Source organism: Gavia stellata, chromosome 8 (assembly GCF_030936135.1).
Source record: "Gavia stellata isolate bGavSte3 chromosome 8, bGavSte3.hap2, whole genome shotgun sequence".
NCBI classification, from domain to species: Eukaryota; Metazoa; Chordata; class Aves; order Gaviiformes; family Gaviidae; genus Gavia; species Gavia stellata.
In genome coordinates this window covers 28,798,383-28,816,898 of record NC_082601.1, presented here as the reverse complement: position 1 = coordinate 28,816,898, position 18,516 = coordinate 28,798,383, and the positions used below count along the sequence as shown (strand labels likewise).

At 39.7% G+C, this 18,516-nt stretch overlaps 1 protein-coding gene across 1 annotated transcript in view; it reads left to right on the top strand.

Moving 5' to 3' along the window:
* The first annotated feature begins 2,323 nt into the window (after positions 1 to 2,323).
* Positions 2,324 to 18,516, top strand: part of RAPH1 (Ras association (RalGDS/AF-6) and pleckstrin homology domains 1) — a 94,722-nt gene continuing 78,529 nt past the window's right edge. Inside the window, exon 1 of the mRNA XM_059820375.1 lies at positions 2,324 to 2,338. The gene's annotated coding sequence lies outside the window, so the exon portion shown is untranslated. The remainder of the gene's footprint in view (positions 2,339 to 18,516) is intronic.

The following is an 18,516-nucleotide window of genomic DNA, read 5'->3' as shown; positions in this document are numbered from 1 at the left end:
AGATCCAATCTGGTCCTCAAGCTTAAAATGGTCTGGCTCTGATCTCTACCCTGCATTAAATTAACTGTGTTGTCTGCTTAAGCTCAGGGCAACTTAGCAAGTTTGATATAAAGGAATAACATTTCCATGCGCGAAAAGCAGAGTTTGCATTAGTCAGCTGCAGCCTCTTTTTCCTTCTGATACAATTTCATAGTTGAGTGTATGAAGCTTTGCACCCTTCATGGCCACGCAGTTCCTGAGTGGCTGTGGTGTTCAGTGTGACTTGGCAGCACTTCTGTGCTGGGTTAGACGTAGCTGGAGCTGCCATGGAGCTACAGAATGAACCTGGGTATGGCACACCCAAGTTGCTCCTTGTCCTGCCCATGCACTCACTGTGCTTACTCTGTGAATCTCAAGTCTGCTTCTGGGCAGGTGTTGTTATTCTAATCCCTTCAGGGTCACGGAGGATCATTAGGAAAGCATGGTGGGATTAATAAACCTGGAGACACAGCCTAGACCTGCTGATAAGATCAGATTCATAGTCACTACTAGCTCACTCTCAGTGCTGACATTCAGCAAGTGCAGAATGGCACTGAAAATTGAAGTACTTACCACTTTTATTAAATAATGTGAGCCCAGACATTTATTAATCGCGGAACATTTCCACAAACTATGAAGCAGTGTAGCAGTAGTGGTCTATTATTTTGAGTGGTTGGATTAAAATTATTTTATATGCAACTCCAGAAGCTACTGTAGTCTCTTGGTGATGAATGCATGTATTTTTATTCCACATTGATAATTTGTAAAAGAAATTCAGAGTTGCAAATGAAAGAGTCTGGTATTTCTGCATTCATAACTTTGATCTCAGCTTGGCTGGGATATTGTTAGTCGCCAACGTTTTAGTATGTTGTGCAACATTTGGAAGTGATTACACGCTAAGGCTAATTTATATGTGTGAACTTTGTCTTTCAAATGACTTAATTGTATGTACACGAGAATAATTTTCTCTGTGCACTAGCTTGTATTTGAAAAGCTGCCTCTTCATGTTGCTTTAGACCTAGCTTACAACCTCGTTGGTAAATTAGTATTTACAGAAGTAAACCAACTAGCATGATTTTGCATAATTGTTCTCAGTTATGGAAAATACTGTGCTTAGCTGACTGAAGTTTTCTCCTCGTCAGATACTGACAGAAAGCCTGGTGTAAGCCATGCCTATGTTCTGGCACGGTATGACAGCAGTTCTAGCGAAGGGGAGAAGTGCCTTCCCAGCCGAAGGCGGCATGGATCTCCTCCTCTCTTCTGCGCTATAGCTCGGAGCCCCAGCCCACGCTGTGAACTCTATTTAGGCGAATCCCCTCTCGCACAGCATTATTTGCAGTAGCACGAGGCGTTTTATCCCAATTTGTAAATAATTTAAAAAACGGTGATCTCGGCCCTGAAGACGTGGTAAGAGGAGGAATGGGGGCAAACTCCCAGCGCGGGGAAGAGCGTGGCCGAGGCGGCGCGGCCCGGGGCTGGCGCGGGGCTGGCGCTGCCGGCTCTGCGGGACACACGACCGAGGGTTTCCGCAGGATTTCCAGGGTTTGGTAATTTGCTGCCTGCAGAAACCCTCGGTGATCGGTGCGGGCCGGGTGACGTCCACCACCGCCGGCAGCCGCGTCGGAGCCGCACCGTACGCTCCGTGCCGCAAGCTGCCTGGGGCACGGCCAGCGCCCGGCGAAAGCGCTGGCCGCCGCCGGCGCCCCCAGGTCCGGGCGGACCTGCTCCGCGAGGCTCGGCAACGCGACCGCCTGGGCGAGAGCCAGCGGCCCCGCGGGCGGGGGCGGCAGCGCTCCTCAGGGCACCCCGGCATTGCGCCCAGCCGCGCGCCAACCGCCCAACCGCCGCTCGCGCGCCCAACGGCCGGCAGCTGCCGCGGCGCTGCGGGGCCCGCGCCGCCCCCCGGGCGCTGGCGGTGGGCCCGGTAGGGCGGGGCGAGGTGCGGCCTGCGCGCCGGAAGTGAGCGGCGGGGGGAGCCCGGAGCGGCGGCGGGCGCTGGGGCGGTAGCGGCGTGGAGGGAGTGGTGTCTCCGCTGCCGGGCAGGGACGTGCTGCGGCGGCCGGGCGGAGGCGTTCCGCGCTCGGCGGAAACAAGAAACGGGAAAGGAAGGGAGCGGCAGTGGGAGCCGGTATCGGCGGCCACCATTAGCGGCGGTGGGAGGAGGAGGAGCAGCAGCCGCGCGGGGGTCTGCAGGCGGAGCGGAGCCTGGGTGCCGCCGCCGGCAGCGAGCGGGAGTGTGCCCGCCGCCTCGCCCCTCTGTTTCGTTGGGGGTCGCCGCTGCCCGCCAGCCCGCCGGGGGCTTCCCCGGAGCCGGGGCGAGGTGAGTGGTGGGGCCGCCTTCTTGGGTATTTTGGGGGGGGCGCCGCCGCACCGCCCGGGGGGGGGCGGTGCGGCGGCGGCGGTGGGAGAGCCGGCGGGCGTCTGCTGGGGCGGGCAGGCGGGGAGCGGCGTTTCCTGCTGCTTCCCCTCAGCCCGGCGGCGGGGTGGGCGCCGCTGAGGGAGCGATGGGGCCGGGGGCTGGGCGGAGAGGACCGGAGCGAAGGAGTGTGAGAGGGGCGAGGATTTAACGGCCCACGGTCTGTGTTCTGCGCCCTTCCACGCCCCAAACATAATCGGGCTTTCCAATGCTGATGGCCGGTGGAGCTTTTTTGTGCTTTTACTCCCGCGGCCCGCCCCCCCCCCCCCCACACCGGCTTTTCCCCGTGTAAGACATGCCTCAGAAGAGGCTGGGAAGTAAGCCGGGGGTGCGCGAGGGATGTAGTCTGTGGCATCCAGACAATGTCAGCTTGGGTGAGTCTCCACCCTGTGGAGCTGCAGGCAGCCGAGTCCCCTGCTCAGGCATCGCCAAGTCTGTGTGTGACCCGGGGAACAAAACACGCTCAAATCCTCTTTGCTGGTGCAGAAAGGAAAGATTGGTTTGGATTGTTCGTTATAATGTCTTGGTTTTTTTTTTTTCTTTAAAAAAAACCCCAACACAAAAACCCAAACAAACCTGAAATCTTTTAAGCTTTTTAGCCATACGACTTACTGAGGGCAGGCTGGTTTGTGAAGAGCCTCTCAAGCAAGGCTGGCGTCTGCATTGGTTTTCGTGAAGATGGGGAGAGTGGTGTATTTTTTTTTTTTTTTGCGTGGGGAAAATCATTGGTGGTGGGAGGGAAAGGAGGAGTGTCTGTATACATGAGTGTCACATGACCTGTATAAAATTCATACAGGTATACTTATTTTTCTCCTGCATTAATGCAAATTGTTTTACGAAGCCAGTGAGTTACCTGTTCATTTTGTAAGGTTTTATTGCTCTTGGGTTTGTTACGTTGTGTGGCAGAAAATAATCACCTGCGTGTTTGGGCACTGTCTTTGCATTTCATCATTTTTACTAGTATTTCAAGGCTTTTTATGTTTTTACCTAGTTATATATATTCAGAAGGGGACAAACAGCAGTATGTGTAGTATAATTCCTCTTTTACTGGAGGAGTGCAGGTACACTCAGTTTGGCACGAGTATACTATTTCATGTGGCTAATATCTTTACATTGCCGTTCATGTGGTGGAGGAGTGGGGAACTACTGTTTCATGATACTGTAGAATCACACCCACTCCATTTTAAACAAATTGCCTCTTTTTGTTTGTTGCCCCTCACTCCCCTGTCCTCCAGACAGGGACACATTAGCTTGTAAAACACCTTTGAGCAGTAAAATGAATTTATATGTTGACTGATGAATGAATTTAGATATTTATTGAAACAATATGTCTAAACCAACAAATCTTCCTATTTTACTGTCTGTAATCAGCTTTACTCTGCTGAGAAGTTTCCTATTAAAATAGAGGAACAGAAAAATCACTTGCTAAATCATCTCGAAGAGCAAAAGTATAGGTCATAAATTCCAGTTCTAGGGAATACTTTACATGTAAGTTATATAAAGGTGTAGGCATGTCCATACTTATATATGCTGATATCCTTCTTGGGTGGGTGTGGTGGATAGTGGAATATAGAACAGTTTTTCTGCACCTAAGTTGGTATGTGGTTTTTCATATCAGTGGGTGACACTCAAATTACCTTACAGAAATACACAGTAGGGAGGCTTTTTGCTTTTATAGAACAAGGAGGTAAGTGGCCCTAAGGAATTTACTTATCGCCTTCCTACAAATTTAATTTTCAGATAGATATTTTCTTAAAAAGGCTTGGTTTTTAGACTCATACGACATGCAATGAAGAGTCCTTCTACCATTGTTTCTCTGACTCAGCATGGGATGACAGAGAGAAAAGTATTGCTGAGATAAGCCACAGTTCAGGAAAGCAGTGTACTTTACCAGCTGTTAATGTCTCAAAAGAATATAAAAATAATGTGAAAAGGGGCACTTGACAAATTTTATATAAACTTGAATCTGCTTTGTGTAATATCTTGAGACCACTGCTTTCAGGTTTGAATTTAAAAGAGTTTTTTTTCCCAGGGGAGTAGTGCATTGGCATAAACTGTTTTGAACTTCCTGTATATTGCAGCCTGTTCCTTTCTTAATCAGGTAAGCCCTGGTACAGAGAACACCTGTTGCTTTAAAGGGGTGTATGAGACTGCTGTGGTGACTTTTGTAGGTAATGGTTCAATTTGATTGATTTTAAGAGGCTTTATTTTTCAAGAGGGTGTCTCAGTCTTCTGAGTATCAGAATATGTGGATGTTGCCTCATTTCTCCCTTCCTCCAAACCACTGCATTTTTTAGCCGTAAAGCTATTGTCTTGCTTCTTTATTTGAATTTTGCAAGAATATGAACACGTGCTCCTTTATCTCTTCTTTCAGCATCAAGATTTTTAATAAAATCAGCTAGCTTTTCTAGCCAGAAATAGTTACTTCTTTGTGCTCTTAATTGAACATCTTTATGCTGTATTAAGCTGACCTTTACTGGTTGTACAACTTGCCTTCCTCTTCAAATGTCTTTCAGCCACTGGGGGGGGGGGGGGGGGGGGGCGGAATCTATCAAACTGGGACAGAGTTAAATCTGAGTGACTAAGCCAGTTAGGCAAATACTAAGAAGAATAGTGCTGAAGATCCCAGCCATTAAGTAATTTAGATCACATTCTTAATAGTAGAAAAATCCAAATCTCTTGTATTAGAAATGAAGCCAAAGGTTGCAAAATAATCACAGTGCCTTTTCTGTTAAACAATAGTTTTGTTACTGAATTTTCAAGTAGAACTGAAATAATGTGCTTCACAGCTTCCCATTAACATCTGTTTATACTGAGGACCCTGCTGATTAAAACTAGAACTTGTTACAGGCACTTACCAAAGCCAAAAATGTCCAACTTGTATTTCAGCCCCCAGCAATAAACCAAACACTGAGGGATGCTTATTTTGTGATGTTTCACACCCTTTCTCTGCAATTGCTAGAAGAAAACATATGTTGATTTACAGCTGAATCAGGCAATCTCAGATAAACAAGCCTTATAAAAAGGGGCAATCCAAATCTGGTTTATTGCGAAAGTTTAATAATATGCAGAAATGACAGCAGACTGCTGGGTAGTCATGTTTAATGTATTTCTACGTGGAGTGTTAATTTTGTTTAAGGAAATGTAACTGTTACAAAACCAAAGTTGTCATATTGAGTAAATCCTTTTAAGGATTAAAAAAATACCTCTATCGTAATTGGCAGTCAGATTTTGAGTGAGTACACACATTGAACGCTCTCCACCTTTAAGAATGTCTACAGGGTTAGGGAATGCCAGTGAAGAAACTTGCACTATAATTGCCTGTTATAATTGTTCTTCAGATTGACAAGGGATTTAAGTTTCTTCTTGTTGATCTGCAAGCATTATTGTCACCTAAAAAGTGCGTCCATTGAAAATGTCATACTGTTTTCAAGAGGTTAATACTAGAAATTAGTAATAACTATCCAATTAAGCATATCAGTCCCTGTGAGAAAGACAAGTAAAATTCCTTGGTGATTCAGGTTGCTAATAATCATCCTCATAGTTGAAGATCTTATAGAGACTAAGAAAAGTATCTGCAGCATACTTTTTTTGCAACTTGATCCAGATACATTGACTGATATTTTCTAACTTTTCAACGAGTTAAAGTCACTTCTCTGTTTTGTCTTAAGTAGCAATTTTAATTATTTGCTAGGACAGGCTTTAGTTGAAGTGTTTAATGTAAGATGTTACATAGAATAATATTTTTGCTGAGTGTGCTTTTTTTATATATCTATTTTTCTATACATCTGTGAGCTATCGCTCTATTTGTTAGGAATTGTATGGAGGAAGACGACATGCAAGAGAACTTGAAACTGGCCTGAGGTTAAATATTAAGAAAATTATTTTTTGCCTTCTTATCTCATAATGAGTTAGTTGAGCTCTATGGAGAGAACTGGGGGGGAGGAGGAATTCCAGAGTGACTATAAAAATAGCTTTAAAACTTTAGTCACAGAGCATGATTTTTACCTGTTACTGAATTTCTAGTCTCAGAAATTAATCAGAAAGATCATCGAATTTTCATTGCCTCTGGGCTTTCTTTTTATAGGAGAGCAGTGTATAAGGTGAAAGTCTTTATACAAAAATATTATAGTGAGTCTGGTGGGGGAATTACTATACAGAGTAGCAAAACTGTTATGATATATTTACTTTTCTTGAGTAAATATTTTAAAGTGTTCAAGAACTCAAGTTGTTGCTGATGAAAATGCATGTCTCGTACAGCAAGTGGTAAACTGAATGAGGATTGTTCTCATCTTGTGTGAAAATTATCTTAAATATCATCCCTTATTTGAATGTTAACATTGTTGTTCTAATTGTTGTATTTGACACCTGCTTAAATGGTCTTGTACAGTGTAAGGGTGTCAGTACCCTGTCAACGTAAGTGTTTAGAATAGCAAGTTGTGTTCGTATACCAAAACAGAGTGCTCTTTTGCTTAAGCTGTGTTAAGCACAGGTCCAAACCACCTTACTATTTCCTACTGTTTATTACAGCACAATAGCTGATTTCTAGCAGATCAGGATTAGAAAGAAACAGGAGCAAGAAGTGACATAATTTTCCAGTTTTGTGGCTCTGATCAGTTTGACGTGTGTCAATATTGCATTTTCATCTAAAAAAGTCTTGGAGAAGTTAAATAGAGAACCTGATCATTTCTGTCAAATGCATGTATGAAGTGGAAAAATATGCTAAATAAAACATATATACGGAAAGGGGCTGGAGGGAGACTAATTGGCGTCTTTCATCCTCTCCAGAAAGCTTTGGGAGCAGTTGTATGGGGACTGGCAGAAACTTCTGTTTATGTGGTAGAGTTGAAGTCCACTGCCGGTGGCTGGCATAGGGTCCTTTGCTACTGCCAGTGCTGTGATTATCTCATCTTGTCCTTCCCTTTCCCCAAAGACTTACCAATTTGCTGTGTTTGTAGGACCTGTAGTATTCCTGGCATATCTTTTTGTCCTTAATACTGGGTTAAAGAAAAACAAAAAAAAAGTGTAATTGCCCTGTGCTTAGAGTTGAGATGTACAATACAATTACTACTTGTATTTTTTTTTAATTGTTGCCTTCGTGGCTCTGCCAGTAAGAAGGAACACTTTAGTAGTTTGCTCCCTAAAGAAAAGCTCCAAGCAGACCTTGTTGCTCTCCAATGATACAGGGTTAGACTTCATCTTGATGCAAATTCTGTCACTTGTTACCACTTTTCTGCTTTAAGAACAGCCAGCTTTAGCATAGGAAAGGTAGTTCATTCTATGTGATCATAGTCTTAATGTCTGAACTTGGTTAGAGAGTCCTGGTAAAAGCTCCCCCAAACTAAAACTGTGGTAGAGCAGGTAGTTTCTGCTTCTACTATCCTACCATCGTGTATCAGTGACTTGTGAAAAACTCTGCAGATTCTTTGAGGAAGTACTGCAAACTCTTAAAGGATTATTCTGTGCAAAATTTTGTTTTATTTTTTGAAATCCAGTTATCATAAAAGCAAAAATGTTTTCAGAATTGTCCAAAAGACTTAATTACTAGCCTTACTGAAACTGTAATTGGTAAATTTGCATCATCTGCTTGTAAAATTGAATTTTGAAGGCTATGCCATTAAATAGTGTTAGAAGTGCAAATAATGAATATATATCATGCATTGATGGTAAAATAATCCGGTCTCTAATAGTTGAATTCTTGCTCTGATACCACCTTTGCAGTTAAATCCCTTCAATATGTGTCATAAAATTGCCTGCTGAGTTAAGTGCAACATTAAAAGTTGAGTGAGTTACTGCATACTGTGCAAAATGCTAACTTTACAACACAGAATTCATAAAGGGTTTTTTGGTGTGGAATTTCATTCTTTTTGCAACTTGCAGATGGTGCTAAGACAGTTTTGCCCCAACTGTGTTGTTTCAATCAGTGATGAAAAAAAAATTAGTGTTTTTTTAATGTCTCTGGATTTCTTTTAAATTGTTTCATTGATTATTATGATGAAATATCTCTTTGTCTAGAATGCCTATTTGATTGGTTTAATCACTGAGAAAGTATACTGAAACTATGTTTGACAGATTTTCCTCTCTGTCAAAGGGCTTGTAGATTTGTAGCAGTACTCTTACGTTTAACTCTGAAGTTGCTGAATTGATCCTCGTGATATACCATTAGTGAAAAGACAGATGTTCAGAAGGAAACAGCTTGTGTACACGCTTGCTGGCTTTCCATTTCTCCTTTTTCCATCTCTTCACGATGAGATGTCACTGATAGACTTTGTTATAGATATTATAGAAGATAGCATTAGTAAAACAAATGTGCACGTTCTTTGGAGGAAGTACAGTTGCTCCATGTGTTGATTATAAACTTCTTCCAGTCATTAATCTCTGTACCAATGCGTTTGCTATGCCTGGAATAGCCACAGGTTTGCAGTTCTCTCTGCTTGCATCTCTGACAGTGCTGACCCCATCTCAAGAACTGTGTGTTCCACTCAGTGTTTTTTCTAGTAGGTCCCTTAATGAAATGGTATTAATAAGAGCAAAAGAGAAGCAGTTGAGATTAGAGACAACTTTTTTTTCCTTATGCTTTTCCTGGTGGATTATTTAGCTTTAGTGATCACTAAACCGTTGTGTGTTAAAAATACTCTTAAAAAGAAGAGACTGGTGAGATGTAATCCATGTAAGTTCTTTGATCCAGTTTACAGCATGATCCACAGCATACTAAATTGTAAAATTGAAGAGGTGATGAATTGCGGTGAAAGGTTCTACCTTTGGGGAGCTGTTGAGAGAGGGAGAGAAGCTACATCCTTGTATACATCTTCCTAACCATGATTATATAGTTTTGCAAAACTAAAAGTTCTTTTATCTCTGCGATGTAAAAGCATTTTTAAAAATAAAGACAAACTCCCTTCCAGGCTGCTATTTGCATCTTACGAGTATTAAAAGGCATCTCTCCAGGGTTTCAGAATCTGTTGTAGGAAATGCTTTGCGCCATGATGTTGTAAATGAATTCATTTTCATATCCAGATGACAAGTGTTATCTATACTTATTTTAGGCAACCTGATTTACAAAACTGGGATGGGTTCTAGCTCAATAATGAAAACAGTAAGTTTTCAAGATGTTTTCAAACATCTCATGAATGAGACTGGTTTTTTTTTTTTTAGCTTAATGATAATCTTCCAAAGGTAAAATTGGCATCGGAAGCTTATTAATTTGCAGATAAACTGTACTTGCATACTACTTTAATTTTAATCCTGTGTTTTTTCTACTTTGTGTCTGAGCTCATTGCTTGTTACTCCTCCTTCTTTATAATTTAGAACAGGAAGTATTGAATTAGGTGTGGAGAGAAGTGTACTCTCTAACAAATGTGAAACCATTTCATTATGATTATGGCAGTGTTCCCTCAGGTTTTCTCATATCATTGGCTGGGAATACACAAAGATAAGTTAAAAATCCGAAGTTCTTAAATTTGTGTTAACTCTGAAAGTCTGTGTCTTCAAGGACAAGACACCCTATGTAAAATAGCATATCTACTCTAGCTTCCTTCAGGAGCGAGGACAATGTTCACTGCCCAGGGAGGTTCCTCATGATTGTTCTATGGGCGGTACATTACTGATGGACTATGTCTGGAGGTAAAGCCTCAGTGTTTGGTATTGTGCTGTTAGCTGTTCTAGGCAGTTTCCCACTCATGTACGGTTATTTTCAATTTCATCCTGACTTGCCTAGTTCATGCCTGTATAGTGATGAGGCATCTTGCATAGGATTTTTGATTCCATGCCAGAAGCCAAGCATTCCAAGCTCTCTTTATTTATCTTTAGTAATTTTGCTTCCTGCTTTTCTCCGTACTAGAAGGATCACCATGATCCTGTTGCACCGTTTAAAATTGAGTTAATCATTGTTTGAATCTGTTTTCTTTTAATATACCAATGCAAGTTGGGACTTCCCAGGTGTCTGTAATCATTCTTCTTCACAGGTGACTAAAGACCTTCTACACAAATGTGTTTTATAGTGCATTTAAAAAAAAAAAATCCCATAGTGAAAACACTCCTTAAGTTGTTCTGAGTCTTTAAAGAAAAATGCCTTACAGAATTCTGTTCTCCAAGGAAGTTATCACTTATCTCTTTAATGCATGACTTAAGAAAAATGACCTTTTACTTGGACATGTAGTTCTGAGTGGCTTTGATAGAAACATGGATGATTGCATGCTATTCCCAGAAAAGCACTCTGCAAGTTCATTGTGCGTATCAGTGACCAACATTTCTAGTAGCTCGTATTTTAGTTAACAGTAGTTGTGTCTGAGGGCTTAAGAAAAGCACTTGTATCTATTAAATAGTGGCATTTTACTTAGGGGGTGAGGGTGGAAAGCCAGTAGTTTCCACTCACTAGTAACTTTGCAAGGTAGTAATACTGACTAAAACTTGTGAATTCCTTTGGCCATCTCTGAGCATGTCACACATCAGGAGAAAAACTCTGCCTGAAGCTGGGTAATAGAAGATCACTTTTTCTTTCACCTCTGCTCAAGGTATGTCTGCCAATAAGTAACTTAGTGATATCTTACGATCAGTTCTGTGAAACTGAAAGGATATTTGTCAGATTGATGTGAGTATCAACAATAAATTCTTGCCCAGGGAGGAAGGAAAGCAGTTATTTTCCTAAAGAAATGTTCAGTTGTTCTGGATTAGAGACCTCAGAGAATCTTTATAAGCAGCATAGCAGAAGTGAGAAGTCTCGTTTTCAGCAATTACATGTAAGGAGAAGGAGGGCCCCATAGAAGAGCGTGAATGCTATCTTCCCTTCTGGCAGCTGGCAGAGTGGAAAATTGAAGCAATAGGGAAATGAGTGAAATTTTTGGGAGGAAACACATATCCATGTCACAGTTCTTAAAGTGAAGCATACAGTGTGTTTATGAAGACTGCTCTGTATTAACTAAACTGCAGTTGATAGTGCAGCATGCAGCTTGACCTTTTGTGCTTGCTATCCTAGTTAATGAAAATCAGAGACTTTCTGTTAAAAATAAAACAGAAAACAAATCCCCCCAAAATCCCACTCAAGTGCTTGTGATTAGCTTGAATGAAACTTTTCTATTTTGGTATTGCTTATTCCTATTTAGCTTGGATCTGTGGAAAAACTTCAGAAGGTCCTCAAAAACAACAATTGGTCCTCAAAAACAACAATTACAAAAAACCCACACAAACACCCTTGGAATTAGTTATTACTACTTTGTAATGAAAAATCTTTTATCAACTGGAATGGAATATTCCTGGAATGACTAGCGTGCATTGTGAAGTTCAAAGTCCAGTGTAGAGCAAACAAACGTATTTTCAGACTGTGCACTTTCAACTTCAGTGGTGTTTCATTTCTGAAATGTGATGGCTTGGACATCTCTCTCTTTGAAAAGAGGTGTCACTTAATCTTCATTCTTCTGAAGTACCAGGTAGTTAATGTATTTACAAGGTGTTATGTAGGAGGTTAGCTTGGATAGACTGTTATGCCCAAAAGTTTGGGGAATGATTTTATTACTTTGATTTAATGTACAGGCTCTCTGCTATCATCGTCGCGAAAAGAGTTTAAATTGAACTGCTGTTGTTTGCTTTCTGGCCTAAAGACTGATCTGAGTGCAGTACATAAGGCATGTTATAGTATTATCTGTGACTTTTTAAATTATTCCTCATATCTAGTACCTTCTGATGATTAATGTTTTCCACTAGTTCTTGTGAAGTGTATACTTTCTTATTTTGAAGATGGCAACACGAATTGTTATGTCCCTATATACTGTGACCGTGGGCCAACCTCATGTCTTTGCACACTATAAAGTAAAAGGCGCATTAGCATTTGAGAAATGAGAAGTGAACCTGAAAACAGTAATAAAATAGGTCTAAAGTGTTTGTAAAACAGGAGAATTTGCTTTAAAGCAATGTCTACATAAGACTTTAGTTTCTCAATTTTGTAGAGCATAATAAAATCCCTACATTCTGAACTTGGATTCCACCTCTCCATTTTTTTTAATCTTGAAGGTACATGTTCTTCCTTTTGTTTAAAATGTACCTCACCTGAAACTAGAAGGCCGGAACTTTTTAGCTTTCTGTATTTATACTCATTATTAACTTTCTGAGATAAGGTTAGTCTGGCCTACTCTTTGATACAACTCTTGACAGGCTGTGAACACTTGAGAACAACATTTCTATACACGTGATCTGATGAAACATGATAAAATGTTACAAGATACTGATATGTCTTGTGTAGTATATTCCAGTTAAAGCTGCCTAAATCTTCATTTTTCTACTTTAGAGTGAGTTGAAAAGCAAAATATAAAGGGCCAGTTGTTCTCTTACGAAAATGTTAAAAATTGCAGCTGACCTTATGTTGTCTGCATTCTTTTTGCCTTCCAGTATGGATCTAAATATTTGGGTTTACAATTGCACATGCTTTCACTATGTTATGATGTGCCATAAGAGTAGAGAAGGCATAGCCTACTGATAAATTCAGCAGCTGCTTCTTCATTCTTAAAATGACTTCTGCTGGATTGCTTTCCTTAAAATGTTGATATTTTATCATGATTCAGGCAGTATTAATGACAGGAATATGGAACTAACTTATATTCAAAAGTAGGCCTTTTCTTGTTTTTGCAGTATGTTTAAATATATTGTTTTGTATCTGACTATAAAGTATGCATCTTAAATCATCACCTTTTATCCTGTCTGTTTGTTCCAAGACACTCAGACTGAAGTATCAAACTTTTTGGAGTATAGTGAGATACATTGTTCAAAACAGTGGCATGTAGGGTATGAAGGGGGGGTGTTTAATAGAGTTTGGAATATGTAGATGGTTAACCAGTTAAAATGTTATATTATTAGTTCAGTTTCTGAAAAGAAAATTTAAAATTTCACCTGACACGACTTCTTGTAGATAACCGTAGTGCTGTGATGGAGTCATCTATTGAACTAAAGAACACTACTTTGTGGGGGAATTGAAGGTCGAGTAAAAGAAGCCGTTAGTTTACTTAATACTTATTTCGTAATTTCTGAAGTTCTGCTTGCACCTATAAGGTGATTAGTAACATTTCACAGGAGGCCGGGGGGGATAGCAGCAATCTGGACCCGCATGCATCAAGAATCGTCTATGTAGTTACCTGGAACTAGTTTGAAGATACGGTTTGAGGCTTGTATTTCAACACTAGTAAATAGTGATGATCTTCTTATCATTAGGTGTGCATGTAGTAGCCTGGTATTTAATGGAATACAGATTGATAACTATGTAGTTTTCATAATTTTATTGCCACTATGCTTAATATATTTTATAGATCATGTTTAGAAAATCTTTTTGTAATTAACTCTGATCTTTTTCGTTCCAAAGATGAGGAAAATAGGCATTGAAATTATATCCATGACTCTGCATTCTGTATAAAATTCATTTGTGCCCTCTGTGTATTGCTGATCTTTTATAGTGTCTTGAGGAATACGGTATTATTTAAAAAGAGGAAGTTAGGTCTGCCACAGAGGAAGCATTATATTATGGATTGAATGTTGTCCTTGTCATCTTCGAACCACACTTTTTCTGCTGTCTTGTTAGATGCATGGTTTTTTTTTCCTTTATACAGTCTTCCAGTTCTCTAGTTGAGATGCAGACAACGAGTAGTTTTCAAAGTTGTATGTGTAGCTCTCTTGTCATCTTTTTGGTTATTGGTCTTGGAATGTTTGCTTCTGAAATGCTGGTTGATTTGAAACTGGATAGGTAGAAGAATCCTTCTTTCTGTGCTCAATTCCTTCCTGTACTTGGGCTTACGTTTATGTGCGTGCTTTTAAGTTTTGTTGGCTAGAATTGTACCACAGGAGATATTCTGTCCACTAAGAACCGGACAGAATATTGTTCTTGATGTTCCCTATCTCAAAATGCACGTGGGGGGAGTTCGGATAGTATAATTAGCTATGCTAGTCCTGTGCTTTGTGCATATTCTCCTCAGCTGGGAGAAATTCTTTAGATGATGCACAAGAATTGAAAAAGAGGCTGAGAACTTGCTTTCTGTGACTTGATTGTATTTTAAAAAATATAAACTGTCAGGAATAATAGAGCTGGAAAAAGATACTGTTAGAATTGACCTTACTACTTAGCACAGAAGGTTGTGAATGATTGCACAGATGTATTGCTCTGTTAATTGTTTTCTTCTGAGAGAAGGTTGTGACATCAGCTGAAAAGTTGAGACCAGGAATAAACAAGGTCTTAGGCTGCATCCCCCCCTCTTTTTTTTTTTTTTTTTTTTTTACAAGTATCTCTTCATAAATGATGTTGTGGGACATGCTCTGGCTTGTGATGGAGCTGTTTCATCTCCAGATCTCATAAGTGGTTGCACTGAATGGATAAGGACAGTGATATAGAAAGAGTGCTAACAGCCAGGCATGGGTTCCTGGTAGTCATTCTCAGCGGTATTCCCATGGGACCAGAGCCAGTCAGTTCCCTTAATAAGCGTGAAGGTCCACTGACAGCTCTGACAGAACAGCTGCAACTGATGTTACAGCATATAAGCACCTAGTTGTTGCGTCATTCACTGTTGATCATTCTAGCTACTGTCCAGTAAATAATGAAGTTTGGCTATTTTCTTCACTAAAATTTCCATGTGCACCTTGATGACCAGTCTTTCAAAGAGTGGCTATTACACTAGCGTTGCGCTGATGAGTTTTGTCAGGCCTTTGCTACACTGCTGTGTTTTCAGGCAGTATCAGAATGTGAGGTTAAGATTTTAGAATACTGTTGAACAATAAAAGAGTAAAACAACATGACCCATGTCTTCAGCTTTCTCTCAGTTCAGTAAAACTGAATTGTTTATATGACTTCCTTCAATACAATGGGCAAATTGCCTCGGTAATTGCTTCCTTCTTTATTCTATTTATATGTATCATCGTTCAAAGTGTGTTGCAGGGCTTCTGTCAAATGTGAAAGAGCATTTTCAACAGAATGCCAAATCCAGCTGTATGAGAACAGAAGTTGCTTCAGCTTCACCACCACAATTTAAAACCTACCTTGTGTATAAGTGGTTTAATTGGGGGAAAAAAAAAAAAAAACAAAACAAAACCAACAACCCCAAAACCTAACTAAGGTCTGTGTGGAAATGTTCTAAAGACTTATTTATTGAGACTTAAGTATTTAAGGACTCTTGGTAATGGATTATGTTGGTAACATTACCTGCCTCTTGTCTAGTGCTTTTTATGTGCAAGCGTGCAAAAAGTATACGGGTGTAAATAAAAGTAAAGTTTTTTCCTTTCTAACTTTCTGACCTCTCTAATTCACTTGCAGTTAGAAGGTGATAGCAGTGAGTACTGGGACTCCATCCTTGGTTCATGGGACCAGCAGTGTTTAGCACTGCAACAACAGCAATGTGTGGAAATCTTTTCCAACTTTCTTTCACTGACTTTTGGGCTTGTTTTTCTTTTTCCTACAGAAGGTGTGCTTTTCTCATTTGTTTTTCTTTACTTGAAAAGCGGTGGGGAGTCTCACGGTTGGTTTTTTGGTTGTTGTTTGTGTGTTTTGGTTTGGGTTTGGTTTTGTTTGGTGGGTTTTTTTTAAAAAAAAAAGCTTTTTGATGTTTTCCTTCCAGTCTTTGACTTGTAAAATTAAATTCTAAATGGCATACTGTCTTTTGTATGTGTGTAACATTGTCCAATCCCAAATACACTATTTAAGTCTAATATTTCTTGACTTTCTGCCATCACTTCCTCTTGGAAAAAGAAGGCCTAATTTGTTTTAGATGAATCAGAAGATTAATATAGAGAAACTTGGATTTTCTGACTTTACACATACAAATTGCATTAGTTGTCTGCACCCTGCATTTAGTTTAGTCTTAACTTTTTTCTTATGATGGGAAGGAGCAGTCTGGCTCCTTTCAGTACTTGGCTGTGATGGGGGGGTGAGGATGTGTTTAGACTTATGTGGGAGATTTGCATCAAGAAATCTCCGGTACCGTAATGAAGTGATTCGACTTAGTTGCTTCAGCAGTTTTAAAGGATTTTGCAGGACTTGACAGTGGGAAAAGCCTAATTTATTAAAATTAATTTTATGCATAATAAGAACTAGTAGAATTTTAAGACTGCTTTCTTAATATCTTTCATCTAATTCTTATACAGTATGACCTATGAAGTGAACCTGTGGATGATTTCTGTGTTTAAACATGACATTGTTAACTAGATTTATTTATTTTTTAATTTATATCCTGAGGTTATTTTTGATGTGGCATCTGAAATATTTTACAGCATGGTGTTAACAAGCATAGAGGATTTTCCTAAACTTTTCTTTTGTACTTTATTAAATGTTTGGGTTGTCTTTAACCTGATTTAAAGTCTGATTGTTGTCCCACCCCAACCTGCAAAATCAATTTGGCAGTCAACTTCTTGATGTTCCAATTTCTGGAAAAGTATATAGATATTAAATGCACCAGAAACGCTCAGGGATTATTAAGCCTAGATATATAGCTCAGATGTTGGTGGATATTTTTATTTTTTTATGAAATGGTTTGTTATCATTTCACCTGTTTTAAAAACTGTTGCTTTGAATTATGTCAAATCCTTTCAGCCATTGAGTCACAAATAACATAATTCAATCTCTTATTCCTCTCCTAATACTTTTATGTGCTACGAAAATTCAGATGCCTTGTTTTAGGGTGGACTCTTACTTCCTCTATTACTTATCTTAAAGGCTCGAAGTTAACTGCCCTCATTTATGCTTAGAACCAATCAACTTGTCTTTTATCAGGCTGCAGTGTGAAAACCCATTTTCCTCATGAAATGTTTTCATCTGAAGTCTAGCATGGCACAAGCCTGTTATATGACTAGAAGTCTTCCTGAAAAGCATTCATGAAAGTGTTCTTTCATTCTAGGCTTAAAATCAAAAAACACTGATCATGTTCTGAAAATGTTTTACTGAAGTTAGACTACCTGTTTTAAAATTTGATTTCATTATGTTTGTTGGTTTTACTGATGTGTCATACTAGTTGAAAAGCTGAAGTTCTACCTTGCCCTAATTTTCCAGCTTTTAAGAAGTTCCTTGTTTGTTTTGATGATCAGTAACCAAACAGTTTCTTTACAGGTTTAGGTCTACTTTTACTATTGATTAGAAGAGGAGGGGAGATTAATGTCAGGTGAAGATGGATGAAGTCCATCACCTGTATAGATTTCAGGACTTAAGAAGGAGAAGGTCTGTTTCATTCCAGTGTTCCCCTCCTGCTAATGGAAACATATATGTGGCACTATCAAATGCAACATTACAGTCTGGACGTGGTCCCTGGCAGAAGTTATTCATAAATAAGTATACATAAGGAATTTAATTATACATTTTAGTAACTATTAAGTATCTTTACTGCAGAGATGTGTTGGGATGCAGGGAGAATGTGCAGAAAGCTCCCAGTGGAATGAAATTTATAACTCTGCAAAAATGATTTTCTTTTTTGGCTTGTAAACCTGTTCTGATTTGTCACAAGCTGGCCCTTTAAGGTATGCTAGGCTGTAGCTCCTATCTGCAAAACTTTATAAATCCTTTGGAAAGATAATAGGAAGAAGTTGCAGGGAAGACTTAGGCCTGAACAGGTGTTTAGAGGTCTGAAGGAAGATAGAAAACCAATAAAAGCCATGAAATATTTTTTTCCTAAAATTCATTGTAAATCCTTTCATGGTGCTGCTTTTTTTTATCTCAGCTTGAGATAGAGAGCTAAGATGCAAGCGTAATAATCTTTTATACAAAAAATGAAACTAAAAAAAATCTTCCAGCCAATTCACACCTCACTGTTAGCAATCCGAGGAAATGAGACAGTAGGCTAATGGAATGTTCCACAAACTTCTGCAGTTGCATAAACTTTTTCATAGTGCAATAAACAAACACAATTTGGAAATTATTTTGCTTTTAAACATTGGGATGCTAATGAATTAAGAGATTTACTGTAATGTGGCTTTTAAACTGATTGCTGTCACCTACATTTTAAATAGCTACTTTTGCTGCTTTGTGGCTCATTTTGGCTACAGCAAATTAATGCAGATGAGTTCTTTCTTGCCAACCCTTGTCCTTAACAAGATGTGAATGCGGTCCAAGTAATTACCATTTCTAGTGTCAC